General features: G+C 44.2%; 1 pseudogene; it reads right to left on the bottom strand.

Annotated features, from left to right (window-relative positions):
• The window catches only part of LOC147433060 (crinkler effector protein 15-like), a 76,310-nt pseudogene extending 67,590 nt beyond the window's left edge, over positions 1 to 8,720 (bottom strand).
• Between the last annotated feature and the right edge of the window lie 12,482 nt (positions 8,721 to 21,202).

The following is a 21,202-nucleotide window of genomic DNA, read 5'->3' as shown; positions in this document are numbered from 1 at the left end:
TCAGTTTGGACACAGTTTTGTGTTTTGTATCCACTCTCACAAGAGTGAGGAGTTGTGTATCTTTCTTTGCTTGAGATAGTGGTTTGCTCTCAGGTGGGAGAGTCTTGTGATCTCGAGCATTGTTTGCCATAGTTTTGCAGAGCTTATGCATGTATGTTGAGTGTAGTTTGATGCGCATTGATTGCTCATTGTATTGAGCTTGCAGGACAACGGTTATTTTGTGTTGATAGCCATTGTGCGTCGAAACTCTGGCGAAATTTTCCCACGAGTTTTATGCGTATCATTTATGCGATCTAGGTAGAGATTGCATGTTGCACTCAACATTTGCGTGCGGTGTTCTCTGCAGGTGGGAGATTTGTGCGTGTGTATGCATCGATACCGCACAGTGTGGGCTTGGTGATTAGCTCACAGATTGCAGTGTGATACTAGAGTAGGCGAGGCTTGTATTGACATTGTGGGAGCTCTATTTTTGAGTGTGTCTCACAGGTTTTACATTGTGTTTCTGGCCATATTGGTAGACAGTTTCCAGGTGTTGTTGGTGAGGTGGTTTTGCTTTCTAGTTTGCTACATTGTGCTCATGGCAGAGACAGGTGATCGATCAGATTGTGACCTCTCACAGATGCGCGTGTTTGATGGGTCAGACTTTGCGGCATGGAGAGAGTGTATGCTTGACGCATTGACACAGCGAGGGTTGCATGGACCATTGAGTGGTGATGCCGGTAGCCCTTCATGCTTGTCTGACGATCAGTGGCAGGAGCTAGAGGAGATGGAACTGACGGGATAAAAGCGAACCCCGAACCCCGACGGCCTCTAAAACACCAGGGACCGAATGGCGCGCCTCGAGCCTATCATGGTAAAGCAAACAGGGGGCACCACCTAGCTTCAGCGGCTAGGACACAAAGAACACACCACCATAACAAAGTTTTCATCCAAGAGAGATGGATGCTTGGGAGTAATGATGAAGAGGAAAGGGAATGAGATCAAGTGAGAGAGAGAGAGAGAGAGAGAGTGAGGGAGGGGGTATAGCAGCTTAGTACTTAGGCACCACAAAAGGATGTGGCGAATCCGCACACCCTTCACACATACACAAGCTCACTCCAAAACACAAGACTAGGTGGCGATTCCGCACACCTCACATGGGCAAAACATTGCAAGAAAACATACTCACAAAACCTCAAGCTTTATTTAGAGAATTAGGCGATGAAATGGGGAGCATAGGATAGGGGAATGAGAAGGGAGAGAGTGGTAGAGCACATGGCGGATAGGTGGGAGTTGATGGCGAAGACTCTCACGAGGATTATGGCCATCATCCTTCATTTAGTTTCCCTTCATCTTCCATAGCCAAGGGTGTAGAGGTCATGCTCAAGACAAGCATGGTGATTGCGGTGATGGTGATGGTGTGGGTGTGTGTGTGTGCACTAGGCACACACAGTGCATAGTGTGTTCTTTGGTGATGTTGTGTGTGTCTTTAGTGTGATAGTGACCCCTCTTTATATAGGGTAGGAGGGGGGAGAAATTCTAGAATTTAGAAATGAAGAAATCATTATCTACACAAACCATGTGACTGTGGGCCCCACTTGTCTGACTGTTGTATATGTGCCAGAACAGCAGTCTCATGAGAGAGAGACTAAGAGAGAGAGATGGGTTGATGAAAAAAAGTGAGAGGTGACATGGAGAATAAAGTAATTACAAGAGGGGAGAGAGGGGAGTGTGTTAAGAGGTGAATCTGTGTGCAGGTGTGTGTGAACACAAGAAAATCAGGTAACCACTGGGTGGGGATGGGTCTGTGGGCACCTTTTTTCAGTGAAACTGAGTGTGTGTGAGTGTGGGGGAGGCCATCTGGCTACAAGACAAGAGAGATTTCGAATTTTAGAGAGAGAGGGGGGTATTTGGATCATGGGAGAGTGTAGGAGAGAGAAAAGGGGGGTGGGGTATACTATTTTGGAAGATAGCATAAGTTGCATGTGAGTTAGGGTGCATTATTGGTGAGTTATAATGCATTATTGGTGAGAGGTGGGGTAGCTTGAGGGGAGAGAGAAAGGAGAAAGGACAAGGGGAAGAGAGAGGGGGTTGACCTTTTGAGTGGAGGAGAGGAAAAGGGACACCCGGCGGGGCAACAGTGAAGAAAAAGGAGGCAAGGTGGAGATGGACTACCCCGCATGCATGAGGTGGCCTATTTTACCTTTCTTATATATTTACATAATCATACTTTATTTTTTTCTTACTTTTTCCAATGCCTTTTATCACTCCCTCCCTAAGAGGGGGTTTTCATGGGGTGGGGACGAGAGAAGAGGGGTATGGGAGCTTGGCTTGTGAAAAGCCCCCATCAGCACTATCTACTCTCTCTTTGCACCTTGCGGAATCTGTATATGCTCTTGTTATGTATGAGACTACTTCGAGAGCACTTTGGCGCACATTACATGATATGTATGATAGATCTGATTCATCAAGGACTCGTGTGAGACATGTACATTCACGAGTACGCCGACAGGTGACATGTTGGTATTGTGGTCATTCTGGACATGTTAGACGACGCTGTTTTCATCATATGCAATATCGTAGGAGACATGGTAGTCTCAGAGATGTATGTAGTGATGCCATGGACTCAGATGCCATCATTAGCCCTCCCCTTTTGGCTAGAGGCATTCATGCCTCTAGCTTATCTGTTTCTTCTTCCGCTTAGCTGTAGGATCCGATATCGAGTTGCCTTCTGAACTATCCATTCCATTTGGCCATTGGTGAGATTTCTGGGATATTCGTTGATCTGTAACAGGTCCGGGTGATAGCTTGTTTCTTGGAATAGTGTCGGTTGATTAAAGGGGAAGCCCATGGCTTCCAGAACTTTGTGCCAGTGTCCTCTTGGATCCCAAGTGAAAAATAGGATCATTGTCTGCAGTGTCTGAACAATAAAATTTGCATGCCAAATTGGACCAAATTTGTAACCACCAGTAGCGAGAGGGGAAATGAGCATCTTGGCTCCTGCAAAGACAAAACTGAAAATTATGATTCCCAAGAGTGTACCAAGAATCCACCATATATGGCCTCCTTGTTGGTGTGGTGAGCTCAAGTTGTCTTCAAAGTCCTGCTTACTGCCATTAGAAAAAACTGCAAGCATATCATGCTTCTTTTGGGTGTGCTCAAACATGTCAGCTTCCTTTACTGATGCTAATAGCAAGCCACCTACCTTGCGGCTTAAATACAAGCGTAATCCACTTACCTTTCTCCAAAGAGAGGATGCACTATTTGTAAAAAAATGTACCAAATTGCGAAGGAGGTCTTCATTCTTGCATTCTATCAGGCTTTTGTCTATCCATGGCTCCTTTGCTCTTATCTCCATGCTGATCTTCTCTCTATATGTTATAGCGGCTAGCCATAGCCATAGGTCCGATGCATCCCATGCAAACACAATGCTGTGTTGTGGAGGAGTTTGGAACATCCTTAAAAAGTTGGCAGCATATTGATCATCAAACTTACTCTGAACACCCTCACATAAACTGGAGGCATTACCCATCTCCAAGTTTATAACACCCTTCAGTAGACTAGAGGCATTACCCATCTCTAAGTCTATAACACTACACAATAAAGTCTTGCTCGGCTGCCAAGCCTCTGGAGAAATATCCAACTCCAAACCTTCAGTCATACTTACCTCTTCGTTATGGTCCTCAAGTGAAACTGCCTTGATGCAAGATTCCTTTAGCTTGCTACACTGTCCTGGGTCCATGCTGGTGCACAGGCTTCCGTTTTCAAAGCCCTCCCCTTTGATTGATATGTTGTCCTCCTTCTGCGAAGCCTTGCTAGCAGGCTGGTTTTCCTCTTCTCTCGTATCTTTCATGCCCTTTGCATTCCTCTTACTCTGACGAGGCCTAATCAACACTTTACACATTCTTACCCTTACTGCCCAATGTTGTCGATTGATCTCTTTGGTGCCTATTTCATTCAAGTTTAAAGATGTACTTACATTTGTAACAAAATTTTCTTGTCTTACCTCCCCCACCTGGGTAGCATCTTTTGATTCTTTAACCTCTTGTTCCACTGCTTCAGTTCTTTGAATAGTCTTCTTACTTGATCCTTCTTCCGTTACACTCATCTTGACCTCTTCTGCAAGACCAATGATACTTGGTGTGCGGGTACCCATTGGTGGTGGGCGTAGGATGATTGTAAGTGGTGATAGTGGCGGACGTAGAATTTGTGTTGGTGGGGCTGGTGCTTGGGGTGGGGGTGTTCTTTCTCTAGGGGGTGACAATTGGTTCCTCCTACCTTCTCTATTATAGTTTTGTTGTGGTTTGGGACAGTAGTACATACTGTGACCATCTTCTCCGTAGTTGTAGCAGTGATACTCCCTGTTTTGTCGTCGTCTCTTCCAGGGTCTTGATCTCTTTCTTGACTCCTCCCTTGCTGTATTAAGTGGACAGACAAATTCTGCAGTTGGTCAGTAATATGGGCCAACATATCTTGTTGGTCATCTCTTACCCCAAGAGCCGGTGGTGGTGGTATGGTGGTTGTCGTAGGTGTTGGTCGACGCGATGTTCCTACTTCTGTTGACTCGGTTTCTTTGGCTTTCATTCGCAGCTTCTTGTCTTTAAGGCGAGCAATCTCAACGGCTAACTCGTACGTAGCCGGGAATCTACCTTTCACCTTCTCCTTGAGAAGCGGCCATAAGCCATGCGTGAACCGATCTTTTTTTAGGAAATCGGGTGCGGCTTCCCCCCTTGCCAGTGACTCAACCCACCGTTCCCACAAATCCAGAAATTTGGACTCATAGGTGGCATATTCTAAAAGACCCTCCTGCTTCAAGTCTCTCAACTTGTCCCACAACTTTTCTGAAGTGGTACCTCCCCCAAAGCGCCTCTTAAAAGCGGTTTTTAAGGGTTCCCAGTCATCCTTGGTTGCTTGTGGAAGTGCATTGTACCATGATCTAGCTTCTAGCTTCATGAGATGCTTAAAGATTCTAACCCGAGATTCATCCGTATCTTTGTTGCTCACTACACATGCTACTTCAAATTCATCTAGGAAGTCTGTTACCAAATCCTCCCCTTTCTTTCCTTTAAATGTTGGAAATGCTACACTTGCCATGATTAGTGAGAGAGAGCTAAAAAGACACACTGCTTAACTTGCAAAAGTTTTTTTCTTCTTTACAAGGAGGCGTGTATACCTCTTATACTAGGACATAGATTAAAACTTCAAACGGTACATTGCCTTGTACCAAAGGTAAGACAAATGGCTGATCTGATGCCCGAACCTCAAAAAACCGCTCCCCACCTGGCATGGTATCAATGACGTGCTGGTAGTGAGCCTTCAAGTCCAGTATTACCTTGATTGAGCGTACACATGTTGGTATGTGTGATCTGTCTTGAGGTAGGTTGTATTGATTCATGTGAAGCTTAGAGGTGCTTAGTCACTGTCCAAGCTTGTGGGAGAGGGTGGTGTTCTTTCCTGAAACAAACTCAGTAGATCCCTAGTTTCTCTAGTGAGAGTGTGAGCCAATGCTTCCGTTATCTGTGTTGCAGCATCAGGTGCAACTTGAAAACTAACTGTGATAATTACCTCGGTGACTTGAGTTACCCGATTCTCAAAGTAGAATAGTGTTGATTCTCTATTGTGTAGAGCTCCTTCCATTTTGTTGTTGTGGGTTGGTTGTAGGTTGCGGACATGGTTTCAACCTTCTCCTTCTTCTTCTTGGCACTTGGCCTATGTATATCCACTGGGTTTGGCGTGTTGGTTGACTCTCCCACTGCAAATCGATTACCGTTACGCCTGGCACTTGAGCTTCGATGGAGATGCGGAGTTCGTCTAGTTATGCTTGGAGCTCTTCTTCTTCTGTCGTCCAATTAGCAAATCCTGCTAGCCATTCATCCATTCACAATATTTTAAGGGTTTCAGTCTTGTAAACTGAAGGGTTTCATGAAAATATCCTCCGTGGGGGCACCAAATGACGGGAGAAAAGCGAACCCCGAACCCCGACGGCCTCTAAAACACCAGGGACCGAATGGCGCGCCTCGATCCTGTCATGGTAAAGCAAACAGGGGGCACCACCTAGCTTCAGCGGCTAGGACACAAAGAACACACCACCATAACAAAGTTTTCATCCAAGAGAGATGGATGCTTGGGAGTAATGATGAAGAGGAAAGGGAATGAGATCAAGTGAGAGAGAGAGAGAGAGAGAGAGAGAGAGAGAGTGAGGGAGGGGGTATAGCAGCTTAGTACTTAGGCACCACAAAAGGATGTGGCGAATCCGCACACCCTTCACACATACACAAGCTCACTCCAAAACACAAGACTAGGTGGCGATTCCGCACACCTCACATGGGAAAAACATTGCAAGAAAACATACTCACAAAACCTCAAGCTTTATTTAGAGAATTAGGCGATGAAATGGGGAGCATAGGGTAGGGGAATGAGAAGGGAGAGAGTGGTAGAGCACATGGCGGATAGGTGGGAGTTGATGGCGAAGACTCGCACGAGGATTATGGCCATCATCCTTCATTTAGTTTCCCTTCATCTTCCATAGCCAAGGGTGTAGAGGTCATGCTCAAGACAAGCATGGTGATTGCGGTGATGGTGATGGTGTGGGTGTGTGTGTGTGCACTAGGCACACACAGTGCATAGTGTGTTCTTTGGTGATGTTGTGTGTGTCTTTAGTGTGATAGTGACCCCTCTTTATATAGGGTAGGAGGGGGGAGAAATTCTAGAATTTAGAAATGAAGAAATCATTATCTACACAAACCATGTGACTGTGGGCCCCACTTGTCTGACTGTTGTATATGTGCCAGAACAGCAGTCTCATGAGAGAGAGACTAAGAGAGAGAGATGGGTTGATGAAAAAAAGTGAGAGGTGACATGGAGAATAAAGTAATTACAAGAGGGGAGAGAGGGGAGAGTGTTAAGAGGTGAATCTGTGTGCAGGTGTGTGTGAACACAAGAAAATCAGGTAACCACTGGGTGGGGATGGGTCTGTGGGCACCTTTTTCAGTGAAACTGAGTGTGTGTGAGTGTGGGGGAGGCCATCTGGCTACAAGACAAGAGAGATTTCGAATTTTAGAGAGAGAGGGGGGTATTTGGATCATGGGAGAGTGTAGGAGAGAGAAAAGGGGGGTGGGGTATACTATTTTGGAAGATAGCATAAGTTGCATGTGAGTTAGGGTGCATTATTGGTGAGTTATAATGCATTATTGGTGAGAGGTGGGGTAGCCTGAGGGGAGAGAGAAAGGAGAAAGGACAAGGGGAAGAGAGAGGGGGTTGACCTTTTGAGTGGAGGAGAGGAAAAGGGACACCCGGCGGGGCAACAGTGAAGAAAAAGGAGGCAAGGTGGGGATGGGCTACCCCGCAGGCATGAGGTGGCCTATTTTACCTTTCTTATATATTTACATAATCATACTTTATTTTTTTCTTACTTTTTCCAATGCCTTTTATCACTCCCTCCATAAGAGGGGGTTTTCATGGGGTGGGGACGAGAGAAGAGGGGTATGGGAGCTTGGCTTGTGAAAAGCCCCCATCAGCACTATCTACACTCTCTTTGCACCTTGCGGAATCTGTATATGCTCTTGTTATGTATGAGACTACTTCGAGAGCACTTTGGTGCACATTACATGATATGTATGATAGATCTGAGTCATCAAGGACTCGTGTGAGACATGTACATTCACGAGTACGCCGACAGGTGACATGTTGGTATTGTGGTCATTCTGGACACGTTAGACGACGCTGTTTTCGTCATATGCAACATCGTAGGAGACATGGTAGTCTCAGAGATGTATGTAGTGATGCCATGGACTCAGTGCTTTGACAGTTGAGGCACATGTAGTGTCGGAGTATACTAGTGATGGGGATGTCACTTTTACCTCTAGCTATGCACGAGATGCTATACATGTGGATAGTGCACTCCCTTCGTAGTGGTTGCTAGACGCAGATGCTATGTTTCATGTCGCGCCGCATCGTGCATGGCTTTGTAGCTATTCTAGCGGGATGCTTGGCAGTGTACGTTTGACCGATGGATCGGTGCATGCGATAGCAAGTGCAGGAGATGTGAGACTTTCATTACCGAGTGGTGCATCTTACTTGTTACGACATGTGCGCTCTGATACCAATTGAAGGGGATCGGGGAGCACCACAGACAGAGAGTGAGAGAGAGAGAAGGAGACACACACATGATGTGGGTGGGGAGACATATGACCAGAGACCTCTAACTTAGGGCCATCGTCTAGCCACTTGAAATCAAAATATGGAAGGGTTTTTCGCTTGAACTTTGCAATGGCATTCTCTTTGTTCTGAGAAACAGTGCGCCAAAGTAAGTACAAAAGAAACCCTGTTTTTCCAATACCCGAGTTGCCCAAGAGAACCACACCCACTGGCTGGGCTAATCTCACTTTAGAATAACGGGCCAGCCATTCTTTAATGCGGTCTAAGATCACATTGCAGCAGCTTCTGATATAAATGGAGAGGGGCTGTCCTGCTTTATACGACCATGCATGTGCAACAGCATCCGCCAAAAGTGTGCCAGCCTGAAAGTGAAGGAACTTGTGGACGAGGACTTTGGAATTACCATCCTCTTCAATCTGCTCATCATCATCAATATCCTCAATCTCTTTGAGGAAATCTTGTTTAGGATCCGCCAGATGCTGCCAGGCTTCCACGCCTGTCTTCACATCCACCAAATCTGCCATTGTTGTACTAAACTGTCGCACTTGCTGCCACCACCAGTCTACAGGACTGCGCTCCAGCATTTTTGATGGCTATTGCAACATTTTTGATCCAATCAGCAGGCACTTGCTGATACGAATCGTTTGTCTCTCTGTCTGGTGTAGTGCTGCCCTCATCGCGTGTGTTGGAGTTGCTCCTGCTTTAAAAGAGGTAATTGTTGAGCACGTATGACCTACGAGTATGACTAATAAAGCACATACCAATTGCTTACAGAATTACATTTAACATTTCCTACCTCAATACATCAATCACTCAAAAAATTTCACATCATCCATGTTTGCAGAATGCATTGCATAATCTCTACCATAATTGCAGAGGTAGCAGTCATACACAAAAGGCATCTACACTATACATCCAACATCCAAAGGAGTCTCTCTTTCTCACACACACACCCACACACCCACACAGCACACAGATCAAGAACCAGGCCATTCGCACATACCTGCTTGAGCACGTGGACTAGGGCACAGTAAAGCTATGGCGACCTTCCGCATCTCGTGAGCGATCGTGGATTTGAGACAGTGCTTGAATTTTTTTTCCGCAAGTCGTGAGCGGTCGTGGTTTGAGACAATGCTCAGGAAAAGTCTAGGTTTGAGTCTTTGAGAGAGAGAGATGCTACAGAGAAAATAAAAGAGAGAGAATGCTAGAGAAAGAGGATCGTGCTGGCTTTTTTAAGGTTGGGATTTTTGGCGTAACTAGATGTGCATGGGTAGCAGTTCAAGCATGGGAGGGCCGAGGATTGAATACAGTAAAATAAAATTATCTATACTAGTTCGCGTGATCCGCCGCGCTCATTTTTACTCACTTGGACTAATATATATATATATATATATATATATATATATATAAAGGAGGGGGAGCATTTTAGATGGGGCGCTCTCCTTTGAGCAAAAGCTGAGGTGGAAGCAGCCCATGGCCTTCGAATTTCGGCCCCCGACCTTTGAGTCTTTAAAAATTCAGATTTTAATTTAGAAAAAGTCGTGGGATAGCCTGTATTCAACTGCCACCTTTGAATGTTTATAAGAGGAAGAAAATAGAAGGCATTACATATCTTGGATGTGAGGAAAGGTAGGAGAAATATCAGGTTCTCTCTCTCTCTCTTTCTCTTTCTCTTTCTCCCCCCCCTCCCCAAATCATAGCGTTAAGAGGGAGGTTCTCTCTCTCTCTCTCTCTCTCTCTCTCTCTCTCTCTCTCTCTCTCTCTCTCTCTCTCTCTCTCTCTCTCTCTCTCTCTCTCTCTCTCTCATACAAGCAGTTCTCACCAGACGAGTACCTTCTTACTAAATTATAGAGAAGGTATACTTACTTGCAAGGGTAACCCTATAGCCTTTACACAGCTCATTCACAGCATAGTGAGTAAATGAAGTTGCTAATTGGAAGTAGCAAATCCTAGTCTCGATGCACTTACTATATAGAAATTACTCATTTCCTTATATTCTATTTAGTAACTAGCAGTATTAAGCACTTACTGTAGGGAGTTCTTTAAACATGCATGTTTGTTTTTGCTTACTGTATGATAAAGTCCTTCCAATCATTTTCCATATAGTTGATATTGTAAGTCTGTGAAGCGCACCATTGTTCCTCACATCCGTTCAGCAAAATCTGCAAAACAGGCTTGGGATATTCTAGTAGGTCTTTATGCAAGCCGCAATGAGGCTAAAATTGCTTTGCTGCGTAAAGAGCTGGAGTCGAAGATTATGCATGAGGAAGATGATATGGACACTTTTCTTGCTGGTGTCAAGGATATCAATGAGCAACTTATTTCTACAGGTGAAGTCATTTCAGACAGTTCCCTTGTGTAGATTTTTCTTGATGCATTACCAGATTCTTACCAGACTTTTGCTAGTACTTGGAGACTTATGACCCAAGGAAATCCAGAAGTTGTCAAGTTTGATGCATTATGCACATTGCTGTTGCAAGAGTCAGTTTCAAGAAAAAACAGGACTAGACAGCGTGCAGTTGAACAGGATTTTATTGCTTCTCAAAGAAAGGGTGGTAACAACAATGCATCCACTTCTTATGGTTCTGCTGCGAGTGGCAAAAATTCTGTTCCTAATGCTTCTACTGGCAGCAATTCGTTTGGAAATTCTGGTGATAAGGGCAAAAAGAAGATGCGTTGCCATTATTGTAAAGCCAATGATCACTTGATCAAGTCATGTCCTAAGTTGAAGGCCAAAGAGGCTAAGAAGAAAGAGGGTGGTTCCACTGCAAATGCTGGTTCCACTACAAATGCAGCCATTGTTGAGTCTTCTGTGAAAGGAGACTGTGTTGCTGATGTTGATGCAGAATGGGATTTTAGCGCAGAGTGCACTTACAATCCTGCTGTCCATGATGCATGCTTGTCAGTTGCTACAGATTCACATGTGTGGTATTTCGACAGTGGTGCTACAAAGCACATTACCTCACATCGTGAATTGTTTACCTCTCTCGAGTCTGTCCCTTATGGGAATTCAATCACTTGTGCCAACAACGCCTCTTATCTAGTTTAGGGAGTTGGAAAGATTGTGCCCAGTGCTTCTAATGGCAGTTCCTTCACACTTGTTGATGCACTTTATGTACCTGGGATCAAGAAGAATCTCTTGTCTGTATCCGCACTTGCTAGACTTAGACTTGTAGTCAAATTTGTGGATGACAGATGTACAGCTCATGATCTCATTTTTGGTGATGAAATTGTTGCATATGGGCTTTTGTGCCGTGGGCTGTATAATCTCACTTTGTATGACAAGTGTGGACAAAATTTTGTAAATGCTGTTGCAGATTCAAGAGCTATTTCAGATGCAAAACTTTGGCATGCACGTTTTGGTCATCTGAATTTTACTAGTTTGCTACATTTGCAGAAATCTGATATGGTTGCTTCTTTGCCGTCTCTTGAAGCACCTATCAAACATGTTTGTGAAGGCTGTATTTTGGGTAAGATGCAGCGTTCTAAATTTCCAAAGGATGGTTCAGTTCGGGCCACATGCAGGTTGCAGCTTGTGTATAGTGATGTTTGTGGGCCCATGCAAACTCCGTCCTTGGGCAATTACCTGTACTTCGTGACTTTCATTGATGATTACTCCAGGCCTGCATGGGTATTTCCGCTTAAAGAGAAGTCCGAAGTTTTTATGTGCTTCAAACAATTTCTGGCTATGGCTGAAAATGTCTCGAAATGTACTATGGGCACCCTCCGTTCCGATCGAGGGGGGGAGTATATGTCTCATGAATTTAATGCATTTCTGGCTAGTCGTGGGATAAAACACCAATGTACAGTTCCTTATACACATCAGCAAAATGGTGTTGCTGAGAGGAAAAATAGGTCACTGACGGAAATGGCACAATGTATGGTCAAAATTCAAGCTTTGCCGCATTCTTTTTGGCTTGAGACCATAATGTGTGCCACTTATGTACTTAATACGTGTCCTACAAAATATTTGCATTCATATGAAGCATGGCATGATAGAAAGCCTTCTATTGAGCACATGCGTGTTTTTGGTTGTTTGGCATATGCTTTGGTGCCACAAGTGCAGCGCAAAAAATTGGATGATAAGGCTGTCAAATGTATTTTTGTTGCTTATAGTGCTGAAAGAAAAGGTTACAAGTTGTATCATCCGCAAAAAAAACGTATTCTGGTTTCTCGGGATGTAGTGTTTGTGGAAGATTCTGTTCAGCCCTTGTTGTCATGTACTAGAGACAGTAATGTAAGCTCACAGGACATTTATGACACCTTGTTGCCTCTTTTCAGTGGTGGAAATACGAATGTAAGTTCCAGTGAGGCAAATGTACAGCCTATGGGGGTTTCTGAAAATGTTCTAGACCAGCCTATTACTGATGCAGATGTACATGATGTACTTGATGAGGAAAGGGATGAAAATGAGCAGGCTAGAGGTATGCCAAAATGGCTGGTGCACACTTTGCGTGACAGTAAATTGGATGCACCTTTGTCTATTCGTACTCGTTCAGGCTCTCGCCATGCATCTTATGCATTAGATTGTTATGCTTTGTCTAGCTTACATGATGTTGAGGAGCCTCTGTCTTTTGATGAAGCACAAAATTCAGAAAATTGGATGGCTGCCATGCAATCAGAATATGATGCACTTATAGAAAATGACACATGGACTTTATGTGATTTGTCTCCTGGCAAAAAGGCCATTGGTACAAAGTGGGTTTACAAGTTGAAACGCAAGCCGGATGGTGAGATCCATCGCCATAAGGCTCGACTTGTTGCAAAAGGTTATGCACAGCAAAAAGGCATAGATTATGAAGAGACTTTTGCTCCCACTTGTCGTATGACTACTGTACGGTTTCTATGTGCATTCGCAGCTCATTTTGGTTGGGATGTACATCAATCATACATTGTTACTGCTTTCTTGAATGGTGACATATTTGAGGAAGTTTATGTAACACAGCCTCGCGGTTTTGTCATAAAAGGACAAGAGGACAAAGTGTGCAGATGTAAGAAGGCTTTGTATGGGTTGAAGCAATCTCCTCGTCCTTGGTATGAGAAAGCTGACACTCATTTGGTTAAACGAGGCTTTCGTAACAGTCCAACAGAAAGCACATTGTATGTAAAGAGTGAGGGTGATGTACTTCTCATTGCGGTTCTTTATGTTGATGATTTGCTGATCATTGGACCAAATGAGAGACATATTGCTGAATTTAAGGCTGATTTGAATGCTACTTTCAAGATGAAAGATTTGGGGCTGTTGCATCATTATGTGGGTATACAGTTTAAGCAGTGTGATGGTGGTATTGCCTTGTGTCAGAAAAGTTACATAGAGACATTGCTATGTAAGTTTGGACTTGAGGATTGCAAACCTATTGCCACTCCCATGGAAACAGGTTTGAAGTTGATTCTACATGATGCTGACGATCCTGTTGATGTCACTCTTTACCAAACTGTTGTTGGCTGCCTCATTTATGTATGCAACATGAGGCCGGATATTCAGTTTGCAGTCTCACAGGTCAGCAGATTTATGCATAGCCCAGGGTCTGAGCATTGGCATGCTCTCAAGAGGATTTTCCGCTACCTTAGTGGCACTTTACATCTTGGCTTGTTTTATCCCAAGGGGGGATCATTGCCGCCAGACTTACATGCTTTTTCGGACTCAGATTGGGCTGGTTGTTTTGACACGCGAGTGTCCACAAGTGGTTTTTGTTTCATGCTTGGCAGTTCATGTACATCATGGTTGAACAAGAAGCAACCTACTATGGCCACTTCGAGTTGTGAGGCTGAGTACAGAGCAATCTTCACAGCTATGGTTGAGTGTGTGTATGGCTCAGACGCCTTATGGCTGATTTGGGTGTTGGACAGGACACTGCCAACACTATCTACACTGACAGTCAGAGCGCATTGGCAGTTGCAAGGAACCCAGTTTTTCATGCTCGCACAAAGCACATTGAGGTGCATTACCACTATGTCAAGGAGAGGCTCTCAACAGGAGAGATCAACTTGGCTTATGTGCCAACACAGGACAACCTTGCAGATCTTTTCACAAAGGCATTGTCTTGTGAGAAGCTTGAAGATTTCCGCAAAGCTTTGGGCTTACTCCCCTTTGTGGACTGATCCTGTCCTCAGGGCATGGCATTTCCCTTTACTCATGTGCCAGCTCTCGTTCACCGCATCAGTCCACGGGGATCAACTTTTGCTCCCACTTGTCGTATGACTACTGTACGTTTTCTATGTGCATTGGCAGCTCATTTTGGTTGGGATGTACATCAATCATACATTGTTACTGCTTTCTTGAATGGTGACATATTTGAGGAATTTTATGTAATGCAGCCTCGCGGTTTTGTCATTAAAGGACAAGAGGACAAAGTGTGCAGATGTAAGAAGGCTTTGTATGGGTTGAAGCAATCTCCTCGTGCTTGGTATGAGAAAGCTGACACTCATTTGGTCAAACAAGGCTTTCGTAACAGTCCAACAGAAAACACATTGTATGTAAAGCGTGAGGGTGATGTACTTCTGATTGTGGTTCTTTATGTCGATGATTTGCTGATCAATGGACCAAATGGGAGACATATTGCTGAATTTAAGTCTGATTTGAATGCTACTTAATTTTAAGATGAAAGATTTGGGGTTGTTGCATCATTACTTGGGTATATAGTTTAAGCAGTGTGATGGTGGTATTGCCTTGTGTCAGAAAAGTTACATAGAGACATTGCTATGTAAGTTTGGACTTGAGGATTGCAAACCTATTGCCACTTCCATGGAAACAGGTTTGAAGTTGATTCTACATGATGCTGACGATCCTGTTGATGTCACTCTTTACCAAACTGCTGTTGGCTGCCTCATTTATGTATGCAACATGAGGCCGGATATTCAGTTTGCAGTCTCACAGGTCAGCAGATTTATGCATAGCCCAGGGTCTGAGCATTGGTAGGCTGTCAAGAGGATTTTCCGCTACCTTAGTGGCACTTTACATCTTGGCTTGTTTTATCCCAAGAGGGGATCATTGCTGCCTGACTTACATGCTTTTTCGGACTCAGATTGGGCTGGTTGTTTTGACACGCGAGTGTCCACAAGTGGTTTTTGTTTCATGCTTGGCAGTTCATGTACATCATGGTTGAACAAGAAGCAACCTACTATGGCCACTTCGAGTTGTGAGGCTGAGTACAGGGTAGTCTTCACAGCTACAGTTGAGTGTGTATGTCTCAGACGCCTTATGGCTGATTTGGGTGTTGGACAGGACACTGCCAACACTATCTACACTGATAGTCAGAGTGCATTGGCAGTTGCGAGGAACCCAATTTTTCATGCTCGCACAAAGCACATTGAGGTGCATTACCACTATGTCAAGGAGAGGCTCTCAACAGGAGAGATCAACTTGGCTTATGTGCCAACACAGGACAACCTTGCAGATCTTTTCACAAAGGCATTGTCTTGTGAGAAGCTTGAAGATTTCCGCAAAGCTTTGGGCTTACTCCCCTTTGTGGACTGATCCTGTCCTCAGGGCATGGCATTTCCCTTTACTCATGTGCCAGCTTTCGTTCACCGCATCACTCCAGGGGGGTTTGTTACCATATACATGTGGTAGTGATGTGTGTGAACACACTAGGACCGTCGGGGCATTTTTTCCCTCTTTAGGAGGTTTTTTCCCCCGTGCATTGTATATACGCCCATCACTCTAGGGCTATCTATCTTTCCATTGCACACTAAGTAACACACTCTGCCTTGAGCTTCCTTCGTCTTCTCCAAGCTGTGTGTGTTTCTCTGCAACCTTAATTCCAACAGGGTTCACTTCTGAAGGTGACTTCAAATATAGATCTCCGATTGACTTCGTTACCTGCACAAGTTAGTGATTGTTCATTATGTTTGAGGCAACCTGAGACCGCAATTAAGTAAACTCTTATTTAACAGAGACTAAAAGTTGACTCTATGGCAGTTAACCAAAAGGGATTACTCAGAACTCGAATGTAATAACGTCAACCAAACTCGAAACCATCGTTTAACTATAACATAAATAGACCTTCAAAGTAAAGGAATGCATGGGGCTTGGTTTACCTGAATAATTCCCTTCACTCTATAGTAAAGTCCATTGGCTCTTGCGTTGCTGAACTGTCCACCAACGTCATGAGCCACCTTGCCTACTCCTTGCCACCGAACTCGACAAAGGCGTTCAGGTTCTACCGCAGCATGTCAAGAACATGGAGCAAGTGGCTTTCCCATAAGTCGATGACCTCATTTCCTGGCTGTCATGGCCTGACATACTTCCAAAGCGGCGCATGCGTTATCTCCAGCATCGGATGGATGCGGTTGTGACTAGCATCATTGCCAAGCCCAAGCAAGCCATGATGCAGGATAATACTCCCATAGGTGACCTTCTTCATGCCCTGCTCAACAAAGAAAGCGAGGGATTCGTCACCATGGATGAGGTCAAGAGCATTGTAAAGGCGCTCTTTGCTCCCATTATATGACAATGCATGCTTCCCGAGGTCAAGAGCATTGTAATGGCGCTCTTTGCTCCCATTATATGACAATGTTGCTGCCCGCAAGATATGACATCCATGATTGTGATGCACGCTGTCACAGTGAATTAAAACATCCCAAAGCTTCCTTGCATCAGCCATGGTGAGCATTTGCTACAATTCACGCGCTCCACATCAGCAACCACAACTGCTTTCCTAATTAAGGGCAAACAAAGGAAACGAAGGCAAAGCTAGGAGACACAAGCAGGTGATCAAAGCCAACGGCCTTAAGTGGGACTGCCCAAGAAAGATCTGCAACACCCATTCCTCTCTCCTTCCCCATCTGACGAGCAAGAACATGTGAAGGTCTCAAGAAGCAAGCAACACACTATAGGTGAAGCAGGGTACTCACACAGTAGCAGTAATGTCAACCTTGCCAAAGATGGTACTGATGCAGAATCGAAAACAAACCATAACTTGCGGCTTGCTAACCCGCGTCACGGGAGTCGGGAGATTCAAAGTGTAGGTTGTTTCTATGCAGTCCGCCACACTGCTCAATGTTCAATCCCGCCACACAGCTTAAGCGTTAAGCGCTGCAGGTTTTGCACTTCTTGATAAGTGTATCCGGCCGCAAGCTCTAAGTTGAAGTTGAACTGTGTCCTGCCAATCTATAAATTTTTAGATTGACCTCTAATTTTGAATTTGAAGGTGAGAAAACCTTCAAATCTAGTCAACTTACCGCTATTGTTTCCCATCTGTAGGTCTGACAATTTTTTGGGAAAACATTTTCTTTTAGCACCAGCTCTACCTTCTAAGGTTCTAAGCACGTTTTTTTTGTCGTATGTGTCACAATAAATTCCAAAGACAAAGAAACCCAACTAGGAAAACTAGTCTTGCTTGGTTGCCCATGCCATAGAAATTTGTTGACACAATTTAGCATTGATGTGTGGCAAGTGAGGAACGATATGCTTGGGTGAAAAACCTTGGGCTACCTATTCCACGACTTCAAACTTTGATTCCCTACCCACAAATAAGTAAAATAAATCCCTAAAAGCCAAAATAAATAATGGGTTTATATCGGGCAATTTACTTGAGATGCCATACCTCTAACACCCTCTTTGCAACTCATAGTGTACAGAAATAGTGAGACCAAGTCGATGAAGAAGCTACCAAGGACACCTCAATAGAAATCAACTATTGGGTATACCCTGATTTTGCTATGGACGTGACCTGACCAACAACAATGGATTGGTACACTCATGCATATTGTTTTAGATACAACTGAAAACTTGACCATCTTCTATTCATCCTTGATCAGCCGAAGGATCTCCTTTGAAAACTTTATATCCAATTTTTTGATGGTTTATCACAGATCCACTGGCAGTGCAGAAGGTATGTAGGCAATTCCAAAACGTAGTAATAGATGGATCATCCTACCTCATTAGAGCATTTGTATCATCAGCAATTAAAGTGTTGAAGGCACAGGTCTTTGCTAGCACTAGGAATGTGGGATACATTTTATCTTGCCTGCCTCCAATTCTGCCTGCACCAGCCATCCCAATGCAACAGAGCAGATATCATACAATAAGGGGTGTCATAATAACTAATATCTAATTCTCCTAAATGATTTTCTCATGTTAAATTGATCATTTCATATGGGGAAGTACCAGGGGAGAAAAAGCTAGAATATTGGTTAAGCTAGCAGACCGCGACCACATCAAGGATCCAAAGGAGGGAAAATAGGGATCCAAAGGGGGGGCCATCTGCAGAAGAGCAATGTGTAACAATGGGCTTAAAAGACCCTAAGGTTCAACCCATTAAGACTTCCAAAATGCTAAGGTTCCAAAATTCAAAGGTTGTGTCCAAAGGTCAAAGCTCTCACAAAAGGGGAAAGCGGGACACGTGTTAAATAGCTCTGATATCTTTTTGAGATGTCATCACTTGCATAGCACTGCAAACAACCCCGTTTCGAAAATCTTAAAGTCGTAGTCTTGTAGTGTTCTGAAATACATACAAAATCACTTTTGCTATCTATGCCTCGGAGCTGCATAAACACCGTTGTGAACCAGCTTCACAATCTTGACCGGTCTTTGGGTGGCAGGAAGACCTTCTAGGGCAAGGCATCTTCGACGTTATAGTAAAAGGTATCCTTTGTGTGAATAACCCCTTAGGCAGAGCAAATAAGTGGTCACCTTGATATTGTGAAAATTCAAACAAAACACAAACGCTATAATTGGAGCAGCGCGCAGACGACAGCACTGGAGCGAGTTACTTCTACATAGCCAGTAGAGGCCAAACGGGGTGACTGTCTGGTGTCATGAGTTTTTTCTTTAGGCCCGAGTGAAGCTGATGATGGTGGTTGTGATAAGATACGTGCAGGTCGAGGTCAACAAGCTCTGCGTCCTATCAACAAGTGACAGGCCCTGCACCGTATCATCTCTAGCCGAGGCCACCAAGAGCACGGACCTTTGAGGCTCTAATACCAGTTGTTAGGATATGGATTATGGGGGGTGAAGCCAGAGGCAATCCATGGCGAGATGATGAGCAGCAACAGAAGCGAGAAAGAGAGAGAGAGAGAGAGAGAGAGAGAGAGAGAGAGAGAGAGAGAGAGAGAGAGAGAGAGAGATTTGACACAGTAGAAACAAAACAACGCTATATTGTATTGAAAGCCTTACAATGTATATAAAGCCACAAAAACCATGCAAAACTTGACTTTAACTGATCTTTCTACTGCATGCCTATACCGACAAGGGCTTGAACCCAACAGGAAGTGCAAAGTTCAAGAGATCCATCTCCTTCTCCAAGCTTGTTGAGAAGTTAAGAGCCTACAACAACACTCTTGGCTATGTATGGGAAAAAAAGATACATTGTTTAACAGAATCATACAATGCAATCAATGCATGAGCCTGCGCATCCTTAACATCCCAACGAGCTTGTTTTGCCGTAGGCAAAATGGCTCTAACAGCTGCAATCCTTGCAGCAAGACTTGCAACATCCTCAACATCGCCTACATCCTCAGAACCAGGACGTACATCAATGCCCTGCACAATGTTCCAGACACCCTTTGACACAAGAACATGTTGCATCATATAAGCCAACGTAGGGTAGATGTCCCCATCCAACCTGTCCTCAGCAGCAAACATGCCAGAACACATCTGTGTTGTTGTTGTCAGCCATGGTAAATGTTGCACCTGATGTGAAAACTGTCCGAAAATAGGAGAAACGGAGCGGGAACAACCTGTGCTATATAGCACAAACCGTAGAAGACTATAAGGCACCTATTATGCAGAAAACGGCACTGACAAAAATTCTGCACAAAATGACGAAATAGCCTGCGCAGTACTGCCTGTAGTGGAAACGGAGGCCGAAATGAGCTCAAATCAAAATTCTAAGCAGACCAAGCTCTACGAGTTCCCCCAAAATATTTGTCGACCTGCGAACGCTTGCCAAAGCTCACTGAAATCGGAGAAAGTGAGCAGGCGTGTGCTGGAGCAGCTGGCGACTAAGCCCGGTAGGACGTGTCCTGCTCTGATACCAATTGTTGGAAAAAGGGTTGCAGAGAAACACACACAGCTTGGAGAAGATGAAGGAAGCTCAAGGCACACAATAGAGAGTGTGTTACTTAGTGTGCAATGGAAAGATAGATTGCCCTAGAGTGATGGGCGTATATACAATGCACGGGGGAAAAAACCTCCTAAAGAGGGAAAAAATGCCCCGGCGGTCCTAGTGTGTTCACACACATCACTACCACATGTATATGGTAACAAACCCAGACACATTGCCTAATAATTTTCAAATGACTGAGCCTCTAATGCGACCTGCACTGTCAGCTGAACCGACAATAAATGTCTGGAGGCTTCATCCACGTGACAAGTTTTACATCTTTGCTTCTGATGGGCTATGGGATCTTTTGAGCAATGACACTGCTTGTGAGATTGTGGAGAAATATCCAAGAACGGTAGGCTATTGTCACTTTTTTCTGTTGTTGTGTTAACAATAAGCCTAGCAGCTTCTACCAATTAGGAGGGAAAGATGGAAACGATACGTAGGAGTTTTTAATTTCTTGCGCATATGAGTATATATTTTCACAAATTCGAAGGGCCCTGGCATAGCTTGGTTTATAATCATATATAATAATAGCTTTGTCATGGTGATGCGTGGCTCTCTGTATGCAACGAATTGCCTTCAAAGATCACATGATGACATTCACTTCGAATGCAGAAGCCACGAAAGTAAGGCATTGATTGAGTTTGACAGTAGATCGTGTGATTGAGTCTAAGGGTGTACACAATGAATTCTGAGACTTACCTTCGACATAATTTAACTACATTATATATAGGAAGATGTAACCATGAGGAGATGCGTCTGCCTTATGAAACTACTCCTCAATTACATTAGATCAGACAAGGCCTATAAAGTTCTACAACCTAATGCAACAAAACAACAAGGAGTGAAGGCAATTAGAGCAAGATGGAAACGATACGTAGGAGGTTTTAATTTCTTGTGCATATAAGTATATATTTTTATGGCCCTGGGACAGCTTAATTGGTTTATAAGCATATATAAGAATAGCTTTGTCATGGTGATGCATGGATGTCTGTATCCAACGAATTGTCCTTCCA

Source organism: Adiantum capillus-veneris, chromosome 20 (genome assembly GCF_014529385.1).
Source record: "Adiantum capillus-veneris isolate H3 chromosome 20, ASM1452938v2, whole genome shotgun sequence".
Lineage (NCBI taxonomy): Eukaryota > Viridiplantae > Streptophyta > Polypodiopsida > Polypodiales > Pteridaceae > Adiantum > Adiantum capillus-veneris.
Note: the sequence above shows the minus strand (reverse complement) of the source record. Positions and strands in the feature narration are given on the sequence as shown.